This window comes from Capricornis sumatraensis, chromosome 7 (genome assembly GCF_032405125.1).
Source record: "Capricornis sumatraensis isolate serow.1 chromosome 7, serow.2, whole genome shotgun sequence".
NCBI lineage: Eukaryota > Metazoa > Chordata > Mammalia > Artiodactyla > Bovidae > Capricornis > Capricornis sumatraensis.
This window is the reverse complement of record NC_091075.1, coordinates 70,250,421-70,273,127: the sequence shown is the minus strand read 5'-3', so window position 1 is coordinate 70,273,127 and position 22,707 is coordinate 70,250,421. Positions and strand designations below refer to the sequence as shown.

Below are 22,707 nucleotides of genomic sequence, written 5' to 3'. Positions count from 1 at the left end.
TGGCAACCCACTCTAGTATTCCTGCATGGAGAATTCCATGGACAGAGGAGATTGGCAAGCTACAGTCCATGGGGTTGCAAAGAATCAGACACTACTGAAGCTACTTAGCACGCACTTAGCATACACACACATTCCAGGAGAGTAGCCTTGTTATACTGATCATATAACAGCTTGTGTTTTAATAAAAAAGGAATGAAGGAGTAAAAATAAAGCTTATTTGAGGAACTTGTTTTAAATTTTATTTTGTTTAACATTTACATGTTTTGGAAGTCAGAGTGACACTTTGAAATCTTAGCTTCCCTGTTTCCTTACTGTCCTTTATTGGTAACCAATCCCCTTGACTCTCCCGCCCCCTGCCTCTTTTTTTAGGCAATTTCTTACGGATCTTTGCAGTACTTTTTAGTAAAATTTAACCAATAAATATAGATTTTTTTTTCTCTTTTTCCCTCCCCTTGTTAAGAACACAGACTATAACAACATATATGTACATACTCTGATGATGTTTCCATAGAAATACACAGAGTGCTTCCTTATTCCTTATAGCGGATGCATCATAGATGATTTTAATCCTCTTAGGTTGTTTTCAGTGTTTCATTTTTATAGATTATCCCACAATAATCTTGCTGTACACTATATTTTGTGAGCGTGTAATTGTATCTGTAGGAAAATGTACCAGAAAGAGGATTGTTGGGTCAAAGAATAAGTGCATTCTTGATACTGTAGATGTTGATACTTCCACTAGCAATAGAGAATGCTTATTTCTTGGAGTGCCTTAGGGTACCCTTTGAAAAGGTCTATAGGGTCATTGCCCCAAAATGTATGTATACTCAAGTACTGTGGAAGGACTGTTATGATGACCCTTGTATCAAGAAACAGGTAATTTTTCATAGATGGTGAAGAAATTCATGATGTACTTGAAAAAAATGTTACCAGTGATGAAAGATTTAACTTAGAACCTATAAATGACAAATACTCCTTTCTTGTTTTTTCTCTCCAGACAGATTCTTTCCCTATATAGTTTGAGATTTTTTAGTAAGTAAGTTCTTGGCTAAATTCTCAAGTTTTAAAAACTAAGTTCAGTAATGATATATGTTATATGAAACCTGCCAAGTGTTACAACTATTGTTTTAAACATGGCTGTTATTAGTAACTAATAACTTACCGTGTTTCTTTTCTCTCTTTTTTTTCTTTGTCGTTCAGCCTTTAACATTCCACATTCTGCATTGTACATGGTGAATCACTACTGTTTTGCACCAGTGTGCCCACTTGTGTGCCTATAAAGTACAAGCTCCAGATTGAAAAAGCTTCTAGATGGATCCTTTCCATGTTTGGTATTTTTTCTACAAACTCTGTGCCTCAGCAACCCTTTCTAAGTGGTAAGTGGTATGTATGTATTGTGCTTTTAAAAAGGAATAATAGGGATTTATAAAACAGCTTTCATTTGAATTACCTTCCCCTTTTTGTGCCATATTCTCTTTTTACACATGGGTAAGCACCTATTCTTTTGTGTATTTGTGGTAATTTTCAAAATCATATCTAAGAATAACAATAATACCTAATTTTTGGAGACTTCAGAATATTTTTCCATATTATAATCTGGGTATAATAGAATATGCAATATTTATGAAGAATACAAAAATATGTAAACACCTTTTTGTGTGTGTACTTTTATATGCTCTGTATTATCTATTGCTATTCTATAATTTCATTTTCATTTTGAATGAGGTACAAGCGGTAGTTACTGATGTCATAAGATCATAGTTTATATTTATTTCATAATTAGAGATTTTTACTACAAGTGTTTCTTAAATAATGATCTAAATTTATATTTACTGCTATAGGTGATTACCATTTTTAGTGTTTATTACAATAAGTGAGCTTGCAAAAATGGGTTTACTAAAACTAGTTTTATTTGGGAAGAAAATTATTTTATGGAATGATAAAAATGTTAGAAGTAAAAAAGCTGTGAAAATAAAAGAGTAATTTCACTCCCAAACTAGAACTTGCATGGTAAGTGAATTGTGTTAGTATTTTATGATTTGTTATCGGTTCTGTTTTCATTTTGCTAGAGCCATGGATTCCAACTTTACGTCCATACTCTATATTCTCTTATGATAAGGCTGAGGTAGTTCTTCCTATTGCTATCTTTTCCTACCTACTTAGGTATTTTGAGTCCACTGGGTCAAGAACATCCTCTTCCTAACAACTGTAAATTATGTGCACATTTATGGAATTGATAAGAGAAGTATGTAATGCCAGCTCTTCTTTTTATAGCATGGCACTGGGTGTCCCTTTTTGTATTTTTAACCTTTTTTTTTTTGCAAGCATAGGTGCTAGTTAGCCAATATGTTTTTTGAACATCTCTGAGATTTATTTAAAACACATGTTTTGGGGTGGGGTGCAGAGGAGTAAAATTGAGCAAAACAAGTTTCTGACATGGGAAACCATTAAAATCATTGATGTAAAATATTGAAGACTCATTTTGAGTGTCAGTCAACAAAAGTTACCAAATTTTTATTTATAAATAAAATATATATGATGACAGTTAGCACTGTAAAGAGGTAAGTCTCCAAATAGAAACCATGTAGTTAGATGAGGAGGTCGAATGAAGAATGAGGTACTCTTTAGCTCTAATTCTAATAATTAATTGCATAGTGTTCTTAAGTGCAAGTTAATTAGTCTTCGTAGCCCTTGGTTTCCTCATCTATGAAATGAGTGAATTAACTAAATAATTTTATAAGGGTTTTTTTGGTGCTTTCATACACACAACACTTTATGTCTGTAATGAACAAGTTGATAGATATTTGTTTTTTTAGGATACCTTTTCTTTCCCAACCTATCTGATAGAGATATTTTTAGACTACTTTCTTTGAATTGTGGGGTTAGAATAAGGTCCCACTCTCAATTAGTCATTGTCTTTGGATTGTGATATCTTTTTTTTATTCTTTTTCTTCACATTCTTATCCTTCTGTCGTCCTGACTGTTAGAATTCTTCACTTAACTCATTTGTTCCCTTTCTGTCTCTTGTATCTTATTAGTGACTCTCATCATGTTTCCTTGACCTGTTTAGTATCCATTGTTTCCACCTTCGTATTTTCCAGAATCACTGCATCTTATACCAGTGATTCTAATCCTGGGACCCTTTTAAAAAATACAGATTCCTTCTAAAAATGAGCTTGGGAGAAGGGTGAGCTTGGGAGGTAGCTGAAACCTACTAGAAACCAGTATTACTAGCTCACCAGGACTGGAGTCCCAAGGTCTCATAGCCTGTCACTTCTTGCTTTAGATCACATCATCACTTAGTTGTACTTCTGAGGCCTTGGAGTCTCCTCTCATGATCATAACACTCTATCTGCTCTTTTTTCTTTATTATGACTTGTTTCTTGGCATTTTCTTGCTTTTCTAATTAAAACCCAATCCTCGTGATCGTATTCAGAGCAGCATCTTATGTTCTGTTGCCTTTTTAACATTCTGGAGACCCTGTCCAAACCACAAACTTAAGTTAATTTGCCAAATACATATTTCCTAGTTCTAGCTGCCTCATGCAGTTGGAAAAGGTCACATAACTAAGTTTGGATCTAGTAGGCAGTCATTTACTTTATCTCTAAACTAGTTCCTTCCAAGCTTGGCTTTTTACCCTTCTTTAGAAGACCCCACACCTTGTCACAGTCAAGTTGCCTTTTGGGGGTAACCTAGCATACTTCTTGACCTGTTCTTTTTTTACTTCAGAATTTTTCAGTGCCTAAAGAGGAAGTATTATATCTTATTATAATTTTTATTATAGAAAATTTAAGACATATAAAAGTTAACAGACTAGTGTAATGAATCCCCTTGTATTCATTACTCAGGTTCAGTAATTATCATATCATGGCCAAATTGTCTGTCTCTCACCAACTTCCCTCCCATTCCTATACTGTTGTAAAGAAAAATCCTAGGCATCATAAAATTTATTTGTATTTTTACCATTGATACCGTTATACCATTATTAACTTTAAAAAAGCAATTCCAGTATAGCCAAATATCCAGTTAATGTTAATTGTAATTCTCACACATTTTATTTATTTATTTATTTATTGGCTGGACCTCATGAAATGCAGGATCTTAGTTCGCTGTGCAGGGATGGAATTTGTGCCCCCTGCAGTTGAACTGTGGAGTCCTAGCCCCTGGATTGCCAGGGAAGTCCCCTCACACATTTTAAAAACAGTTGACTGGATAGGCTCAGGGTCTAGTTAAGCCCTTTCCCCATTGCAGTTGGTTGATTTTTCTCTTAAGGTTTCATCCTCCCCTCCCTTTTTGTCTTTAAAATTTATTTGTTGAATAAATTGGTCTTTGTCTCGTAGATGTGGATATTCCTGATTACATTCCTGTGCCGTGATTAAGCATACTCATCTGACCTTTATATTTCATGTTAATTGGTAGTTGGATCTAGAGAATGCTTAGATTCCAGTTCAGATTCTTTCAGCAAGGCTTTGTCTTTGGGCACGTCTTTTTCTGCTGTTTAGTTGCCATTTGTACTCCATGCTATAGATCAGATCTTACGTTTTCTGTAAGGAGGCAGATAGTGTGTATTTTAGGCTTTATGGCCCATCTGGTCTCCTCTGCTGCTATTACTAAATTCTGCTGTTGTAATGAGAAAGCTGCAATTGACAAAATGTAAATGAATGGGCATGACTGTATTCCAGTAAAACTATATTTACAAAAATAGGTGATGGGCTTCCTGCTTGAGATCTGTTAAATCCTTAAGATTTGCAAAATGGTGATTGTAACTTTGCTGTTCATTTATTAGGTGAAATGGTCTATAAAGAGAAGCTATTCCATGTATACTATTTGTTATGTGGTGGTTATTGTTGTTCAGTTGCTCAGTTGTGTCTGACTCTTAGCAACCCCATGGACTGTAGCCTGCCAGGATTCCCTGTCCTTCACTGAATCCTGGAGTTTGCTCCAACTCATGTATATTGAGTGATGCCAGTGAATTAATGCTATATAGTAGTACAGTTTCTATGGGAAAGGTTGGACAAAAGCTTGACAGTTTCCCTTAGCTTACCTATTTCAAAATAGTGCCTTGGTTATATTTGCTTTCTCCAACAGTGACTGAGTAGGGTCTCCCCTTCACCTCTAGATTCTTTATAGACTCTTTAAACATATTGGAGTTTTAAAAAATTCACTATGGTAATTACCATTGTTAATGCTTAAATTACTAAATCTTTGGCCAGTGGGACTCTTAAAGTTGCTTACTGAGTTATTTTGACATGGCTAGTCATTTTTGATAGCTTCTTGATTATCTAGTCTAACTCATCATGGACATTTCATCCCCATACCCGGTGTCAGCAATGTCTCCAAAGAGTCCTGATTCCTTTATTGGGGAATAGAATTTCAAGACCGCAGTTTGGGCTCTAGGGGTTCTCATTGCTAGTGGATTGACCATTGTATCTAGGCCTTTTCAGTACTCAGAACTAGGGAATTTTTTTTTTTTTTTAGGACAGAGTACCTCATGATTTGATACTGATATTTCCAATTCAGTTTCAATACTATCAGATTTTTTGTTAATCTTTTTTATTTTATATCTGTATTTTTCAGCTGAGAATTCTAGTTCTCAGTAATACTAAGGATAATATCTTATTAAAATATTTCATAGTTACTCATTTACAATACCCTCATTATACATGTAACAGTCTCAGAGTAGCAGTACAGGCATTTTGTCTTGTCAGGTTTCTTTTCTCATCTCTGTGAGATTTCAGTTCAGTTCAGTCACTCACTCATGTCCGACTCTTTGTGACCCCATGAATTGCAGCACGCCAGGCCTCCGTGTCCATCACCAATCCCCAGAGTTCACTCAAACTCATGTCCATCTAGTCGGTGATGCCATCCAGCCATCTCATCCTCTGTCGTCCCCTTCTCCTCCTGCCCCCAATCCCTCCCAGCATCAGTCTTTTCCAATGAGTCAACTTTTCTCATGAGGTGGCCCAAGTATTGGAGTTTCAGCTTCAGCATCATTCCTTCCAAAGAACACCCAGGACTTATCTCCTTTAGAATGGACTGGTTGGATCTCGTTGCAGTCCAAGGGACTCTCAAGAGTCTTCTCCAACACCACAGTTCAAAAGCATCAGTTCTTCACCACTCAGCTTTCTTCACAGTCCAACTCTCGCATCCACACATGACCACTGGAAAAACCATAGCCTTGACTAAATGGACCTTTGTTGGCAAAGTAATGTCTCTGCTTTTTAATATGCTATCTAGGTTGGTCATAACTTTCCTTGCAAGGAGTAACCATCTTTTAATTTCATGGCTGCAGTCACCATCTGCAATGATTTTGGAGCCCCCCAAAATAAAGTCTGACACTGTTTCTACTGTTTCCTCATCTGTTTCTCATGAAGTGATGGGACCAGATGCCATGATCTTCATTTTCTGAATATTGAGCTTTAAGCCAACTTTTTCACTCTCCTCTTTCACTTTCATCAAGAGGCTTTTTAGTTCCTCTTCACTTTGTACCATAAGGGTGGTGTCATCTGCATATCTGAGGTTATTGATATTTCTCCCGGCAATCTTGATTCCAGCTTGTGCTTCTTCCAGCCCAGCGTTTCTCATGATGTACTCTGCATATAAGTTAAATAAGCAGGGTGACAATATACCGCCTTGACGTACTCCTTTTCCTATTTGGAACCAGTCTGTTGTTCCATGTCCAGTTCTAACTGTTGCTTCCTGACCTGCATATGTGAGATTTAGCCATGTTGTTGTATGAAATAGTTTTGTTGTTTGTTTGTTTTTTCCATTTCTGTGTAGTAAATATTCTGTTGTGTGAAATGCCATGACTTATGTATGCATTTTCTAGTTGGTAGATATTTGAGTTGCTTCTAGTTTAGGAGCTGTTAGGAATCAAGTTGCCATGAGCACTCTTGTATGCAGCTTTTGGTTGGCATATGTACTTTCTTCTCTTGGCTATAGTCCAGCAGTGGAATTTGCAGTTCATTTTTGGACTTAGGGCTCATATCCCCAGGAATGTTTACTCAGTGGCCTGTGTGTGTTAGTTATCTATTGCTGTGTAACAAATCACCCCAAAAGTTAGTGACATAACACAGCAAATGTTATTATCTCACAGTTGCTATGAGTCAGTTTTTGTGGGGTACAGTTTAACTGGGTACCTCTAGCTTAAGGTCTCTCATATAGCTATAGTCAGGGTGTTAGCTGCGGTGCATATATCCCTGGGCTCGGTTGGAGAAGCCACAAAGGAGCCTTCTGGAGGTGCTTCAAGCACACTTAGGTCATCATTGGTAGGTCTCAGGTCCCTTCTGGCTGTTGGCTGGAGACCAGTTCCTGTGCCTCTCCACGGGGCTGCTAACATCATGGCAGTTAGTTGTGAGTTCAGAGCAAGGGAGGAAAGAGTATCCTTTTTAGTGGCCTTTTTAGTAATCTGTTCTTTGAGTGACAACCCAACATGTATGCTGCATTCTTTTGCTTATTTTTTAAATTGTTGTGGTAAAATATACATAACATAAAATGTCAGTTTTAATCATTTTTAAGTGTATAGTTATGCCACCAACAGAGTATACATCTAAGTTATTTTAAATATTTTGATATTTAATAACTTCTAAAATGTAATTTGGTTTTATAATCATATATAATAGTTTTATGCCTCCAAAGTCATCCCCATAAAACAAGGCTTATTGAAAGGAGTCTAACTTCTGTCTCTGTTTTCTCTACCCTTTTCCCTTTTTTCTCTTTCTCAGTAGTTATATGCTAAAAACCTAAGTTTATTCTTCCATTCTGCTTTTTAAAAAATATTCCTCTTTAGGCAAATGATAATATATGCCTTGCTTTTTTCACTTAATATATTCTGGAGATCACTCATTAGTAATAAATTATTCCTTTTTATAGCTACATAATATCTCATTGCATGAATAGAAAAGACATAGCTTATTTAACCAATTTTCAGTTGATGGGCATCTGAGTTGTTTCTAATTTTTTGCAAATAGCACTGCAGTTGGTAACTTTATTATCCATATATATATCATTTTATGTTTTTGCCACTGTATATTTGGAACAGATTCCTGGATGTGGAATTGCAGGGTCAAAGGGAAAATGAGTACACAGTTTTATAGATATTGACAGATTTATCCTCATAAGAAACAAATCACTTTGTGTACCCATCAGTAAAGTACGAGAGTGCCTCTTCATGTATGTATGTGTGTGTGTGTGTGTGTGTGTGTATATATATATATAAAACCTTATGAATAGAATATATTGTCAGAATTTTTTTTTGTCCCAATGGAATCTCATAGTGTTAATTTTTGTCTCTCATTATGAGTCAGATTGAATATCTTTTTTATAATTTATAGTTTTATATTTACACATTTCAGAACCATTTACATCAACTGTCTTTTAGACATAACATAGCATATGTATCTTGGACACCTTAGGCTGAGTATCTTTTTTATATGGGTGAGAAGCATTTGCATTTCTTTTTTTTGTTAACTGCCCATTTCTTTAGCTCTTTTTCTATAGGTTTATTGGTGTTTTCTATTTTACAAGCTTTTTACATCTTAGGAATATCCACATTTTATCCATTTGTTTCTTCTTCCTACCAGTTAGATAGAGATATTCTCTATTCTGCTTTTCTATATTCTGCCTTCAGCTTGCTTTGTTTTGCTTCTCATCCTTTTCTATTAATGTTACATTTTTTTCTTCTGGCTAAACAGTTATTCAGTATTTAGTGACTCTACTTCTGCAGCTCAAACCTATTCCATGATTTCTTCAAATTCAGCATACCTCAGATAGAGTTTGATTTTATCCACAAACCTGAAGTTCCCCTTGTCAGGTAATGGCATTACTGTTTTCTTACTTGGGAACTTGAAGTAATCTTCTATGATTTACTTATTGTTAATTCAGCAAGTATTTGTTGAGTACCCACCAAGTGCCAGGTACTGGACTAGTCATTAAGTAATTACAGTCCTAGCTTTCAGGGAACAGTCTGATATGGGAATAGCTAGTAAACACAAGCCCATGTCTAAACAGGTAGTATATATTTCAAGAGAGAAGTTAAGGGTGGGACACATGATTAGATTGGAGAGTTTAGGAATAGTCTTTTGGAGACAGTGACTCTTTTTAAAAAAGATTTATTTATTTCATTTTTTGGCTTTGGTGGGTCTTTGTTGCTGTATGAGGGCTTTCTCTAGTTGTGATGAGTAGGGACTGCTCTCTAGTTTCAGTGTGAGGGCTTCTCATTGTGGTGGCTTCTCTTGTTTCAGACTCTAGGCATATGGGCTTTAGTAGTTGCAGTGTGGGCTCAGTGTTGTGACTTGCAGGCTTTAGACTCTGGCTTTAGTAATTGTGGTACACCAGCTCTGCTGCTCTGCGGCATGTGGGATCTTCCCAGACCAGGGATTGAACCGGTGTCCCCTGCATTGCAAGGCAGATTCTTAACCACTGGGCCAGCAGGGGAACCTGAGGAAGTGACTTTTAAACTGGGAGTTGAAGGCTTGTTAGGCTTCACCTGGTGAAAAAAGTTGGAGTTCCAGGTAGAGGAAACAGCATGTGGAATGATCCTGAGGCACAAGAGAAGTTGAACTACATTTTAGGAAATGAAATGGCCCATTTGGCTGGCATATAGGCAGAAGAGATAGAGAACTATGAGATGTGATCTGATTTACTTTGTAAAATGAGGTTGAGGGGTGCATGCAGAGGTTGGTTAGGAGCCCGGTTAGGAGGCTGTGGTGGTAACTGAGAAGTAGTGGTATCCTGTTCATTCTTCTGTGAAATTCTTTCAGTTCTATACCTTTAGTGCTTTGTTCATTCTGCCCTAGTTCAAAAAGTCATCTCTTGGCTGGTCTGATAGGTTTTTATACAAATTGGTTCCGCTCTGTTTTAGTTTCTGTTCACCATCCAGCCTGCTTCAAAAGTGAAGAAATCACAAGTCTGTTCATATCGCTTTCTTTCTTGAAAACTCATGGTGGCTTCCTGGGATTGATAATTTTATGTGTCTACTTGACAGAGCTGAAGGACGCCCAGAGAGCTGGTTAAACATTATTTCTGGGTATATCTGTGAGCGTGTTTCCAGAGGAGATTAGCGTTTAAATCACCAGTGTGGGTGGGTGTCATCCAATCATTGAGGATCCAGATAGAATGAAAAGGCAGTGGAAGGGTGAATTTGTTCTGTCTCCTTGGGGCTTCCATCTTCTCCTGTCCTCAGACGTTTGAGTTCTTGGGCTTTGGATTCTGGGACTTACACCAGCAGCACATCATCCTCTGGCTTTCCAGGTGGCTCAGTGGTAAAGAATCCACCTGCCAATGCAGGAGACACAGGAAACGTGGGTTCAATCCTGGGTCGGGAAGATCCTCTGAAGGAGGAAGTGGCAACCCACTCCAGTATTCTTGCCTGGAAAATCCTGCAGACAAAGGAGCCTGGCAGGCTACACAGTCCACGGAGTATCAAAAAATCAGGCATGACTGAGCATCCCGCACGCACATCACCTTCACCCCCCAACCCCAAACCCTTCTGGCCTTAGACTGAGAATTTTACCATCAGCTCTTCTGTGTCTCCCTTCAGACTCATACTGAATTTTATCACTGGTTTTCCTGGGTCTCCAGCTTGCAAATGGCAGATCATGGGACTTCTCAGCCACCGTAACTGTGCGTGTGTATGTTAGTCGCTCAGTTGTGTCCAACTCTTTGTGACACCATGGACTGTAGCCCACCAGGCTCCTCTGTCCATCGAATTCTCCAGGCAAGAATGCTGGAATGGGTTGCCATTCCTTTCTCCAAGGCATCTTCCTGATCCAGGGATCAAACCCAGGTCTTTTTGCTTTCTAGGCAGATTCTTTGCCATCTGAGCCACCAGGAAATCCAATTATAATAAATATCCTCATATATATATTTTTTTATCCCATTGGTTTTGTTTCTGTGTACTCTGTGAAACCTAACACATTCCCTCTTTGCAGACAGATGAACGCCCACCTGAAATTGAAGCCTTTATCATTTTCTGTAAGCTCTTAAGTTCTGCTCCTTTGAGACTACGTCTCTTTAGGAGATCAAGACTGGTATTTTTCTACCTCTTCTTTTTAACTCATCTTCATCCTTGTCATGATATCTCTGCCTCTTGAACCCTACTCCCCCCCCTTTTATTTTCTTTCTCCTAAAGTCTCCATTTATATCCCCTAATCCTTCTTAAATCCTCTCAGTCAGGTTGGCTTTTAACTTTTGTTAATATGCTAGTTCTAAGATTCATCATAGCCTGTGTAAATATTAGAATTATTTTTATATTTTTTTGGAGTGCAACAAATTGTATATATTTCATTTTTGTGACTGATAAGAACTCAATAGATATTTGTTGAACTGTTGGAGATTAGGGAGCTTTCCATGTGCTAGATCCCTAACTGAAATCTCTTATAAAAGAGGTAAGTCTCAAGTACAAGTTTATAAATATCTTGTATTAAACCTTCAGGGAGTGACCTTATTTAGAAATAGTAAGATCTGACTTTGCTTTTGAAACAGTCTTTACAATTCAGTGAATATTGGATAATCCTTAAACTCTTTATGCTAGTTTGGCAAAAGATGTTTATATGATAATATCAAAGAATTCTGATGATTTACTAGGGTGTTTAGAACACAAATAGACAATTTCCATGACAGTGAGGAGCAGCCAGTAAACTTCTGACTGTGTGGCATATCTGAATGTACCTCTGCTTTCACTTGAGGAATCTTTCTGACTAATTGTCCATGGGGCCAACTTCTTTTTCTTTAATTAATTAATTTTTTAATTAAGCTTTTTATTTTGTATTGGAGTATAGCTGATTAACAATGTTGTGATAGTTTCAGGTGGATAGCAGTGGGACTCAGCCATACATGTACATGTATCCATTCTCCCCCAGACTCCATGAGGCCAACTTCTGAACAGGTGTCTTGCTAGGTTAAATATAGTGGTCTTGCATGTTGACTGGGTTTCCATGATGGCTCAGCTGGTATAGTATCGGCCTGCAATGTGAGAGACCTGGGTTTGATCCCTGGGTTGGTAAGATCCCTTGGAGAAGGAAACGGCTACCTACTCCAGTATTCTGGCCTAGAGAATTCCATGGACTGTGTAGTCCATGGGGTCGCAAAGAGTCGGACACGACTGAGTGACTTTCACTTTCACTTTTGTTTGTTGACTAAGTTTAATATACTTGATTCTCGTATGTGATTTTGTTTATACTGGGGCCAGCCAGCATGTTTCTTTTGTGAGGAGAAGGGTACTATCATTATGTATTCCATCTTTTAAAATTATAACAAATTTTCTTTTCTTCCTCTCTTATTCTCTCCCTCTCCTTCCCCCTCTCTCTTTCTACAAATGAGGCTAAGTTACTTTGTGTGAGTTAATATAGCTTAGTATTGTGTAACTGTGCTACATACATTGTGTTGCCTTCTCATACGAGGTCATTTCTCTGAACTTACAATGGAAATGGGGTTTATACAGATTTGTCTTACATGTGACTTTTTGGATATAAATCTACCTTTTAAGTCTCTTTGGATCACCTCTTGAATTAAGTGACTATTTTTGTCTTCTAATATATATTGGTACAATGAAAGGGATAGATTATAATTTTGCTTTCATACTAAATGAAATTTAATTTTGCCATTGGGTATGCAATAGATACTAAACCTTCTAAAGCTATTTTAAAATTAAATTTCCTAAAGTCACATTTCAGATTTTTTGTGTTTCAGTAGTGTTAACTAATGGGAAGTATTTTGGTTGTATTATTTTAAGGTAAAAATATCTTAATGGAAATTTTAAATGAGCTTGCTTAAGATGAAACTAGGAGATTAAGTCTTAGTTTCTGGAATTTGAGTTTTAAAAAATCACCATGAAATATCAACTAGGGTAGGTGATTATAGGTAAGAATTGAATTATCATTTGGTACTGTGATCTTCAAGTTTAGAATGATGAAAGATTTTACTTTTAAAACTAAATACCTATAAAACAAAAAACGTTTCGTGTAGCTCATGGTTTGACAGGTTTATGAAAGGCTTGAAAGAGAAAATTGTCATAGATAAAATACTGCATTATCTATAGGATTTACGTAACTAAGTAAATGAAAGTGAAAAAACCTGGTGAGGTGGGATAAATGACTCAGTTCCTCACTTTGCACTCTCCATATCTTATTTCCTCTCATTTTAAATTTTGCATGAAGATACAGCTTCAAATATAATCATAACATTAATTCAGAGGCTGATATGTTAAAGGATAAGCTTTTATTTTGTAATACTCCATTTTTACCATATTGGAACTTTCTAGAACACTCTCCTTCTAGGACAGTTTAGGAGTGGTCGTGTTGTTGCTCAGTTGTGGCCTACTCTTTGCAACCCCTTGGACTGCGGCATGCCAGGCTTCCCTGTCCTTCACATCTCCCAGATCTTGCTCAAACTCATGTCTGTTGAGTCAGTGATGCCATCCAACCATTTCATCCTCTCTCGTTCCCTTCTCCTCCTGCCTTCAATCTTTCCCAGCATAAGGGTCTTTTCTAACTGTGTGAGAGACCTGGGTTTGATCCCTGGGTTGGTGAGATCCCCTGGAGAAGGAAACGGCTACCTACTCCAGTATTCTGGCCTAGAGAGTCTAGTGAGTCTTTTCATCAGGTGGCGAAAGTATTGGAGCTTCAGCTTCAGCATCAGTCCTTCCACTTAATATTTAGGACTGATTCCCTTTAGGATTGACTAGTTTGATCTCCTTGCAGTCCAAGGGACTCTCAAGAGTCTTCTCCAACACCACAGTTCTAAAGCATCAATTCTTCAGCCTTAAGCTTTCTTTATAGTCCAACTCTCACATCGATACATGAATACTGGAAAAACCAAAGCCTTGACTAGACTGACCTTTGTCGGCAAGGTAATGTCTCTGCTTTTTAAATACGTTGTTTAGGTTTGTCGTAGCTTTCCTTCCGAGGAGCAAGTGTCTTTTAATTTCATGGCTGCAGTCACAACCTGCAGTAATTTTGATGCCCAAGAAAATAGTCTGTCAGTGTTTCTGTTGTTTCCTCATCTATTTGCCATGAAGTGATGGGACTGGAGGCCATGATCTAAGGTTTCTGAATGTTGAGTTTTAAGCCAACTTTTTCACTCTCCTCTTTAGGTCTTTAGTTCTTCTTTGCTTTTGCCATCAGGGTGGTGTTATCTGCATATCTGAGGTTATTGATATTTTTCCCAGCAGTCTTGATTCAGCATTTCTCATGATGTACTCTGCATATAAGTTAAATAAGCAGGGTGACAATATACAGCCTAGATGTACTCCTTTCCCAATTTGGAACCAGTCCGTTGTTCCATGGCAGGTTTATAGAGCTGGGTAAGTCACACCACACAACTAGTTTCTTAAGGTTTATGTCTTATTCATTGTTTGTGTCCTTCACTGTCTAGCTTGATAATATAGTTGGGCTCAGTGAAGGTCATAGAACTATGTCTGTTTTCATCTATTATACTATACCTGGCATTAGGTTTCTAGAAAGGCTAATGTGTTTTCTTTTTGTCTTTTTACTTTTATTCTGATAGATTTTCCAGTTAGCATTTATATCTAGCTTAGTATGATTGGAACATGTATTATTGTTCTTAACAATAAGAGCATAACCTGAATTGGGAAGTTGGTCCAGAATCAAGATTCAAAAAGTATAATTCCAGTGACCTCGAATCCACTAAAGTGAGCTAGAAACTAAAAGTTCTTGCAAGGTAGAGCAAGAATAAAGGAAAAGGGGCATGCAGGGACTCAGCAGGAAAAGGATGATTTAAGTGGAGTGGAGGGAAGTTAAACCACAGACAGAGCAACTGATACTTGCATGCTTCGTCAGGTTTCCCCTATAATGTAAATATTGTGGGCAGAGCATTTTACAGCTGATTTGAATTATCACTGTTTGCTGCTGCTGCTAAGTCACTTCAGTCATGTCCAACTCTGTGTGACCCCATAGACGGCAGCCCACCAGGCTCCTCTGTCCCTGGGATTCTCCAGGCAAGAACACTGGAGTGGGTTGCCATTTCCTTCTCCATATCACTGTTTAAACTGTGATAATTAAAAGTTATCATTAAAAGTTAACTATCAAAGTTAAACATCTTTGGGAAAACGTGTTTTAGGTTAAAGATTATTTTGAGAATTCTGGCTAAGACAGAGAAATGTCACTTTCCTTTCGAAGATTATTCTTGGACCTTTCATTTAATAGGGAGACATTAGCAGTAGAGGATTGAATTTCATCTTAAATGAGCATCCCTATGACTTGGTAGCCATAATATGATTTCCTCCTTCCTCCCTATTTTTTACTTCTGATAAGGCAAATTTATTCTTTCTTCATGAAATAGTCAAGGTAAATTATGTGTTAATTATGCTTAATTATCCTTTTTTGAGAGACCTCTTGCTTTTGTTCTAATGTTCAGAATCAGTATAAAAATACTGAAATCATAATTGCATTTTAATTTGAGAACTTTATCTTGAATAACTCCATATAAGAACTTATTCTTTTAAAATATAAAAGCATCCAGATGTGCAGTTTTTCTCATTTTACCTACTAGTTGTCAGTTTCCACAGCTGCATAGTTGAACATTTATAGAAATTATGGGTTTGTTTGGGTTAAAATGAAGTAATGTATTATGTTCAGCACCTAATCCCATATTTTTCATACATAGGCAGCTCTTAGTGATTAGTGATTGTTATTGATTTCAATTTCTAGGGCCCCATTTCTTAGGGTGCAGTGAATTAATTCTGAATTCTACCCTCCCATGTTTGTAATTTGTTTAGACTGACTTAATCACTGTGGAGAATAAAGCATATTGGTGGGGTGGAGCTTTTTGTGTGTGTGTGAGTCCTTTTTAGAGTTACTGGATGTACTGGAATGTGAAGGATTAAACTCTGTGGCATGTTCTATATGGTCATTCATAGTGACCAAACTGATTTGGAATGTTGTTTTGTTGCTAACTTTGAAATGTGTTATTTTCTGAACAGAGAATGTTGATCTGAATAAATTGCTTATTATTCTTTATAAATATCTAGAATGAGATGAATTGTCAATCAGTGTAAATCTTATCTGACTCAATACTTTCTTTCATAAACACAGGGAGGAGGCAATCCCAGGGTAACCTTTTGGGAATAAAAGACAGGCATTGCTGTGCGATTCAGAGGGTTATGTGGTAGCACCAGCTTTGGAGCCTGTCACAGTAGGAAGTCATGTTTCAGAGACCTACAGCAAAAACTCATATTTATTAATCATGTTTATTAAGCTTTAATATGTCACTTAACTGGCTCTTCTGTCAACAGCTAGTCAGTTCCTCAGAGAGAGACGAAAAGCTGTTCTTGTAGATTGTAGTTCCAGTTACTCCCTGGCAATGGAGGCTGTGAGGACCACCTCCTTGGCAAAGTCTTTCCTGTCCCGTCCTCCATTTAAATTGATGATTGACTCCCTTGTACCCAATTGTTGCTTGAACATATTTAAGTAACTTGTCTCAAAGCATCTAAAAAGGGTTGCCCCATGTATCTCTCCTCCAACTGGCCTGTAAGCTCCTGGTTGGTTGCTGTTGCATCTGTGTTAGTGTTACTTAGAGCAGATTCTGGAAACTCAGGGTGGATCCTCGGTCTGTGTTAAGTGTCCATCACACTGTGGCTTGTGGAAAGTCCTCAACACTAACTGGTCCAGTTATAATTGTTATAACTGTTTTATTAGTTATATTTGTTCCAAGTGCTCTCTAGTTCTTCAATGAAAAACCTCTACAGAGGCTCATTCTACCCTGAATCCTATACTCCAATTCTTATTTCTTTCTCTGCTGCCAATGCAAATTATCTCCATTTCCTTTATTTCTTTCAAGGAGCAATTCAAGTTTTTTTTTCCATGAAGGTTTTTAAAGGTATGTTTAATTTTAGTAGTAAATTCAGAAAGCCAAGAAAAAAGTGAGAAGTGTTAACTAGAACTGCAAACTTAGAATTGGCCTGTTAAAATACATTACACTTTTAAGTAACAAAAATATATTTGTAAATATTTTCCTCTTAAAAATTAGAAGTTATGTTAATTTTGGTAAAATTCTAAATTTTTTTCAAATTTAATTTAGAACCTTGGAGAAATGGGAATTTGGACTAAAGCTTATGGAAAGAAATCAAGAGGTGTGTTAAATTTTCAGGTTGTCATGAAAAAGGTGTCTTATTGCATCATATGTCATTTGATAACAATTTAAAAGGGATAAAGTTTGATCTTATTGTCCTTATTTGTAAAAGGATTTATTGGGCTTTAAAATTGGAAGTCATACATAGACTCCTTTTTCATCTTTCACCCACTTAAAATAAACCATCATAGTTTATTGAAAGTTAATGTGTATAGGAAAAATCCACAATGTCATTGACTTTTTTTTTTTTTTTTTGAGAAAACTGTTCCTTCTTAGACTAAAGCAGAGGAGACTGTTTGAGCCTAGAACTGTTAGACTTTAGAATGCCGAAAATCGTGGTTGAGTTATAAAAGTTCTACATTTTCGAGTACTCTGTTGTTATTTTTCTTCTTTACTGAGGCCATTGCTTAATTCTTTGTTCATTAATAGTATTGTTAAGGATGAAGGGAAAAAAACATATTATTGAAACTGAAAGTTAGTAATTTGATTTGATTCTGAGTTTTAGAGTAATTTTATGGTGAATTGTTTTTAATACCTTTATGAACGAAATAGCATGAATGTTAATAGTAGTTTTGTGACATGTATATTATCTATTACACACACATACACTGCTACATGATATGTATATATATTTTACAAATTTTATGCTTATGAGTTTGTAAATAATATACAATAGCATTGATTTTACATTTAATAGAATGTGGAAAACATACATTTTAAGGACAGAAACTTTTACGCTTATGCTTATTTTGCATATTATTGGTTGAACTTAATCTTTATTTAGTACTTTGTTATTTTTATGAAAGCTGGCTTGCTAGGTGCTGTGGGAGATATAAAATGAATTTCTTGCCCTTTAGGGACTCATAATCTCAGTGCTAACTCTCAGAAGCACAGGATTTTAGAACATGAAGAGATTTGAGAGATTCTCCTCTCGTGGGTGGGGGCACCAGTTGTGTGTGTTTAAGTAGTAATCCTTTGATTCTTGTCCACTTCAGTGTCTCCTGGACCCTGCTCCCCATTCTCCCAGACAAGTACTGATGCTATTTTCCATACAGGGTTGAGAGGAATTCTTCTGCTCTGTTTGGTAAGCAGGAGGACCTCGTTACAGGCCATTTTTTGGTTTGTTTTGTTTGCAGGCCAGTTTCTTAGTTCAGTATTTAAAACTATGAAGTCAAGATTATCATTTTAGTGGGTAGTAACTGGGTGGGAGGCTATTAAAGTGTATTGCAAATGTATCACATGTATCATGTGGGTATATTTATATTGACATGTTATATAAAATGTATTAAAAGTTCATTTATGCAAAATTCTTTTTTTTAAACTGCAGTGAGAGAGTTTAGAAAACATGTGTCTAGTCTCTGTTTCTTCCTTGCTTTAAACTTAGGGAACAGCCATTGATCCTTTTATCACTGGTGCTGCTGCTGCTAAGTCGCTTCAGTCGTGTCCGACTCTGTGCGACCCCATAGACAGCAGCCCACGAGGGTCCTCTGTCCCTGGGATTCTCCAGGCAAGAATGCTGGAGTGTGTTGCCATTTCTTTCTCCTTTTATCACTAGATATATTACTTAATTCTTTTTGCTATGCTCTTTTGTTATCATGTTCAGTTTAGTTCAGTTGCTCAGTTGTGTCCGACTCTTTGCGACCACATGAATTGCAGCATGCCAGGCCTCCCTGACCATCACCATCTCCCAGAGTTCACTCAGACTCACGTCCATCGAGTCCATCATGCCATCCAGCCATCTCATCCTCGGTCATCCCCTTCTCCTCCTGCCCCCAATCCCTCCCAGCCTCAGAGTTGTTATCATGACCTGACTCTAAGATAAAGTGTTTTCTATATAGTTAGAAATATACACAGGTGACATTTTCCCACAGTACTAAAGATGTGCAGTGAGGTAGTATTTTCATTATACTTGCATGCCTCTGCACTTTGGTGGATCTAACTGTTAAGCTGCAAGTATTGTTTATGATGTGCCTAGCTTGGTACCAAGATGTGATTTAAGCACCAAGAGAATTTGGATTATTTAATACTAGTACATAATAAAACTACTTATCAAATATTCATGTGGGCACATACAGAGGCATAATTGTATTCTTGTAATGCACAATATAAATACTAATATTGTCTTGGAGAATCAGCATGGTATGCTGAAGCCATGGTTTGGAAAAAGGCATTGTAGTATGTTTTTATCTGTGGGAATTACTGGCAAGTGTAATTGAGAGATTCTAAATACTGTAGTTGTTTACTTCACTTTTGAATTTGGCTTAAATATTTTTGGTCTTATATTTTTATAATGATTGAATTATGGTAGAAGTTTATAATTGTTTTGTAGATTTTAATTTATTTCTTAAAGATTTATTTTAAAAACAATTTCCCCTTGAAGATATTTAATATTTAAATATTTATATAAATAGAAATTTTATATAAACATTTATAGATATTTATACATTTATATAAATATTGTATTTAATATTTAAATATAATGATAAAATTTTAAACAGAGAGATTAGTGGAATGAATGTTCATATACCCATTCTTCAGCTTCAACATTGATCAGCTCTTTGTTAATTCTATCCATTCCGTTTCCCCAGTTCCCACTTACTTTGATGCAGTTCCTCTGTCATACATATCATCTGTAAATATTTTAGGATGTGTTTCTGAAAGACAAAGACTTCTTTTTCTAGTCATAAAAAGTAGATTCTTAAGAATCTTTTTGAGGAATGTACTGAAGTTATGAACACTCAAATTGTGTTTGGGATGTTAGAGTGATATAAAGGAAAAGTGAACTTCTTTAAATAGAATAAATGGAAAAAGAGAAACACTTGAAAAGCAATTGTACCAAAACACAGCAGAAAAGTTACAATGAAAAAGCCAGTTAATATCTTTGAAGTACCCATGGAGAAAGGAGAGAAATTGGCAGCTTTGAACACTTAGTATGTGTCTACATTCTATAGAGGTCAGTAGGAAGTAAGGCCAAGTGTATTTCATACCATTTGAGATAGAAATTCTGATTTTAGACTCTTTCTTGAGGGAAAAATCAAAGATGTGTACAGAGACTGCCAATCAGGATATTCATTGCAGTTTTATTTATAGAGTGAAGAACTGAACCTTATGTTCAATACCAGTGGAATGATGAAATGCACATACTATATTTATAAAATTTTAACAGTATTTTGTAACCAGTAGAAACAGTAAAACTTAACACCAATTGTATAAAATGTTGAATGCATGTTGAAAGATATGAAAAAAAATTAACCCAGATATTTACATGAATTAATACTGGCCATCTCTTGGTATTAGAATTATGAGTAACTGAATTTCTTTATTTCATTTTTTTAGAAGTATTACAGATTTTATCTATCAGCATATGGGATATGAGTTAATAAATAATAACAACATCTGAGTACTTATGTCAAGCACCATTTAAGCACTTTTCATCCAAAAGTGAATTCTCATGATAGCCCTGAGAGGTTTTTATTATCTTTATTTTATAAATAAGGACATGGGCATAGAAACATTGACTGCCTTGACAATTTGAGTCTGTCATTGTAAGTTTATTCTTCATTTCTAAATGTAGTTTTATCTCTAGTAATTGCAAAGGTACTATAAAGACTTTTGTTTTTCTACTTATTACTTAAAAATATATAGTGAATATTATGGCATATTAGTAAATGATTTGTAATTGATGGCTAACATTTCATCTAGTGACTATACCATGATTTGGTTTTTTTTTTTTTCATTGTCTGTTTTTGTCCTGCCCCTCCCCTGCAGTATTCTGCTCATAGGAATAATAGTACAATGATACCTTTGTGAATAAATCTGTCTGCATTTCTGATCATCTTCCTAGAAAAGGCTTTAGAAGTAGAATTATTGGGTCAAAGAGCATAGACATTTTAAAGGCTTTTGATCCAGTTTATGAGGCTGCAGATAACAGATGATCATTCTTCCTTAAATTTAGAGAAATTATTTTGGTGCTATAAATTCCGCAGAAATGGGTCAGCTAAACATCAGTGGGAGTTTGTGCTTTCATAGTTGCTCTTATAAAAGCAAGACCTCTCTTAAGTTTACAGACTATAAACAGAGAAAAAGAGAAAAGACACACTTTGGAGATGAAATTGTGGTCATTTACTTGCTCTGTGATCTTGCCTAGCTACTTCTTCATTTTTCTGAATAACTTAAAATTTGGATTAGCCTTGAGACCTCTTTACTATCAGTTGTTTCATATAACATATAAAATATATATACCGTATTTTCATAGTTTTCTTTAATGTTTGGTATTTTAGGACCTTAGGATCATAATTAGGTAATTTCCAATGTATAATTTTAAAAAATTATAGGTATAAAAAGCATAAGACATTGCTTAGAGACAGTAATAACCTTAGTTTTAGATGTTGTATTTTTAAGTAAAAAGCTTTTTACTAGTGGATCACTCTCTTCTTGTGAAAAGCAAGAATAAAAATTTGGGGGTCATTGATGATTTCTGTTAAGGTTAAAGTTTTATTGTGGTTTCTCTTGAGCATGTATATCTTCTTGCAAGCACTGTGGGTGACTTCTGTGGAGACTTCAGCTGAAGAGTTGAGCAGGGGGAGTGGGAATTTTAACTCAAGAAGGTCCAGAGAATAAATAATGAAGTCAGAAAGTTTACCTATGAAGTTATTGAAGAGGTTAGGATCAGTTTTCTCCTGGAAAAACTAAAATTGATAAAGGATACTATCAGTAGTCTAGAAATTTGTCTGAGGTACAAATAGAATAAATAGAACACATTCTATTGAAATTTGAAGGCTTTAAGTATTTTAATGAGTAAGAAAAAGCACAGTTGGTTCTCTATTTGTATATCTTCCACATCTACAGATTCAACCAACCTTGGATTAAAATTATTCAGAAAAAAGTTCCAGAAAGTTCCAAAAGATAAAACTTGAGTTTACTGTTCACCACAGAATTAGCATTTTATTTATAATTATTTACATAACATTTATGTTGTATTAGGTATTGTATAATATAGAGAGGGTTTAAAGCATATAGGAGGATTTGCATGGGTTATTTATACATACTATAAACTTTTATATAAAAGACTTGAGCATCTGATGCTTTTGGTTTCCACAAGGAGTCCTGGAACCATTATCTCCTGTATATAGAAGGATGACTGTATTACTTCTTAATACTATGAATAGTAAAATTATGACACTATCCACTATAAATGGCAGACAGAAAGTAAGCATTAGGAGGGTTTTTATCAGGGATTTTTAATCCATAATTAGTAATTGGATTACAGAGGTTCATAACCCTGCAAGATTCGCTGTGTTTACATTTTGGAAGGAGAGGCCTCCAACACTTTTTTCAGATTCTCAAAGGAAGGACTACAAAAAATTCAAGCTCATACTGGAAGGTAAGCCCTGTGAGCCTAGGGATTTTTGTCTCTTCTGTTCACTCTTCTGTCCCTGATTCTTGGCATATAGTTCTGCTCAATATTTGTTAAAGGTATGATTTTTATAAATTCATGTGTGGCATACATAGTTACAGCAATGGATTTTTTAGAAATTAGGGATGGGAGAAAATTCCAGATTTAGTGACATGATGTCTTACTGGGCTGTTTCTACATTTGTCCAAAAATTTTCTTCTTAT

At 35.9% G+C, this 22,707-nt stretch overlaps 1 protein-coding gene across 1 annotated transcript in view; it reads left to right on the top strand.

Annotated features, from left to right (window-relative positions):
• The first annotated feature begins 1,300 nt into the window (after positions 1-1,300).
• FRYL (FRY like transcription coactivator) overlaps positions 1,301-22,707 on the top strand; it is a 215,933-nt gene continuing 194,526 nt past the window's right edge. The window contains exon 1 of the mRNA XM_068974804.1: positions 1,301-1,376. The gene's annotated coding sequence lies outside the window, so the exon portion shown is untranslated. The remainder of the gene's footprint in view (positions 1,377-22,707) is intronic.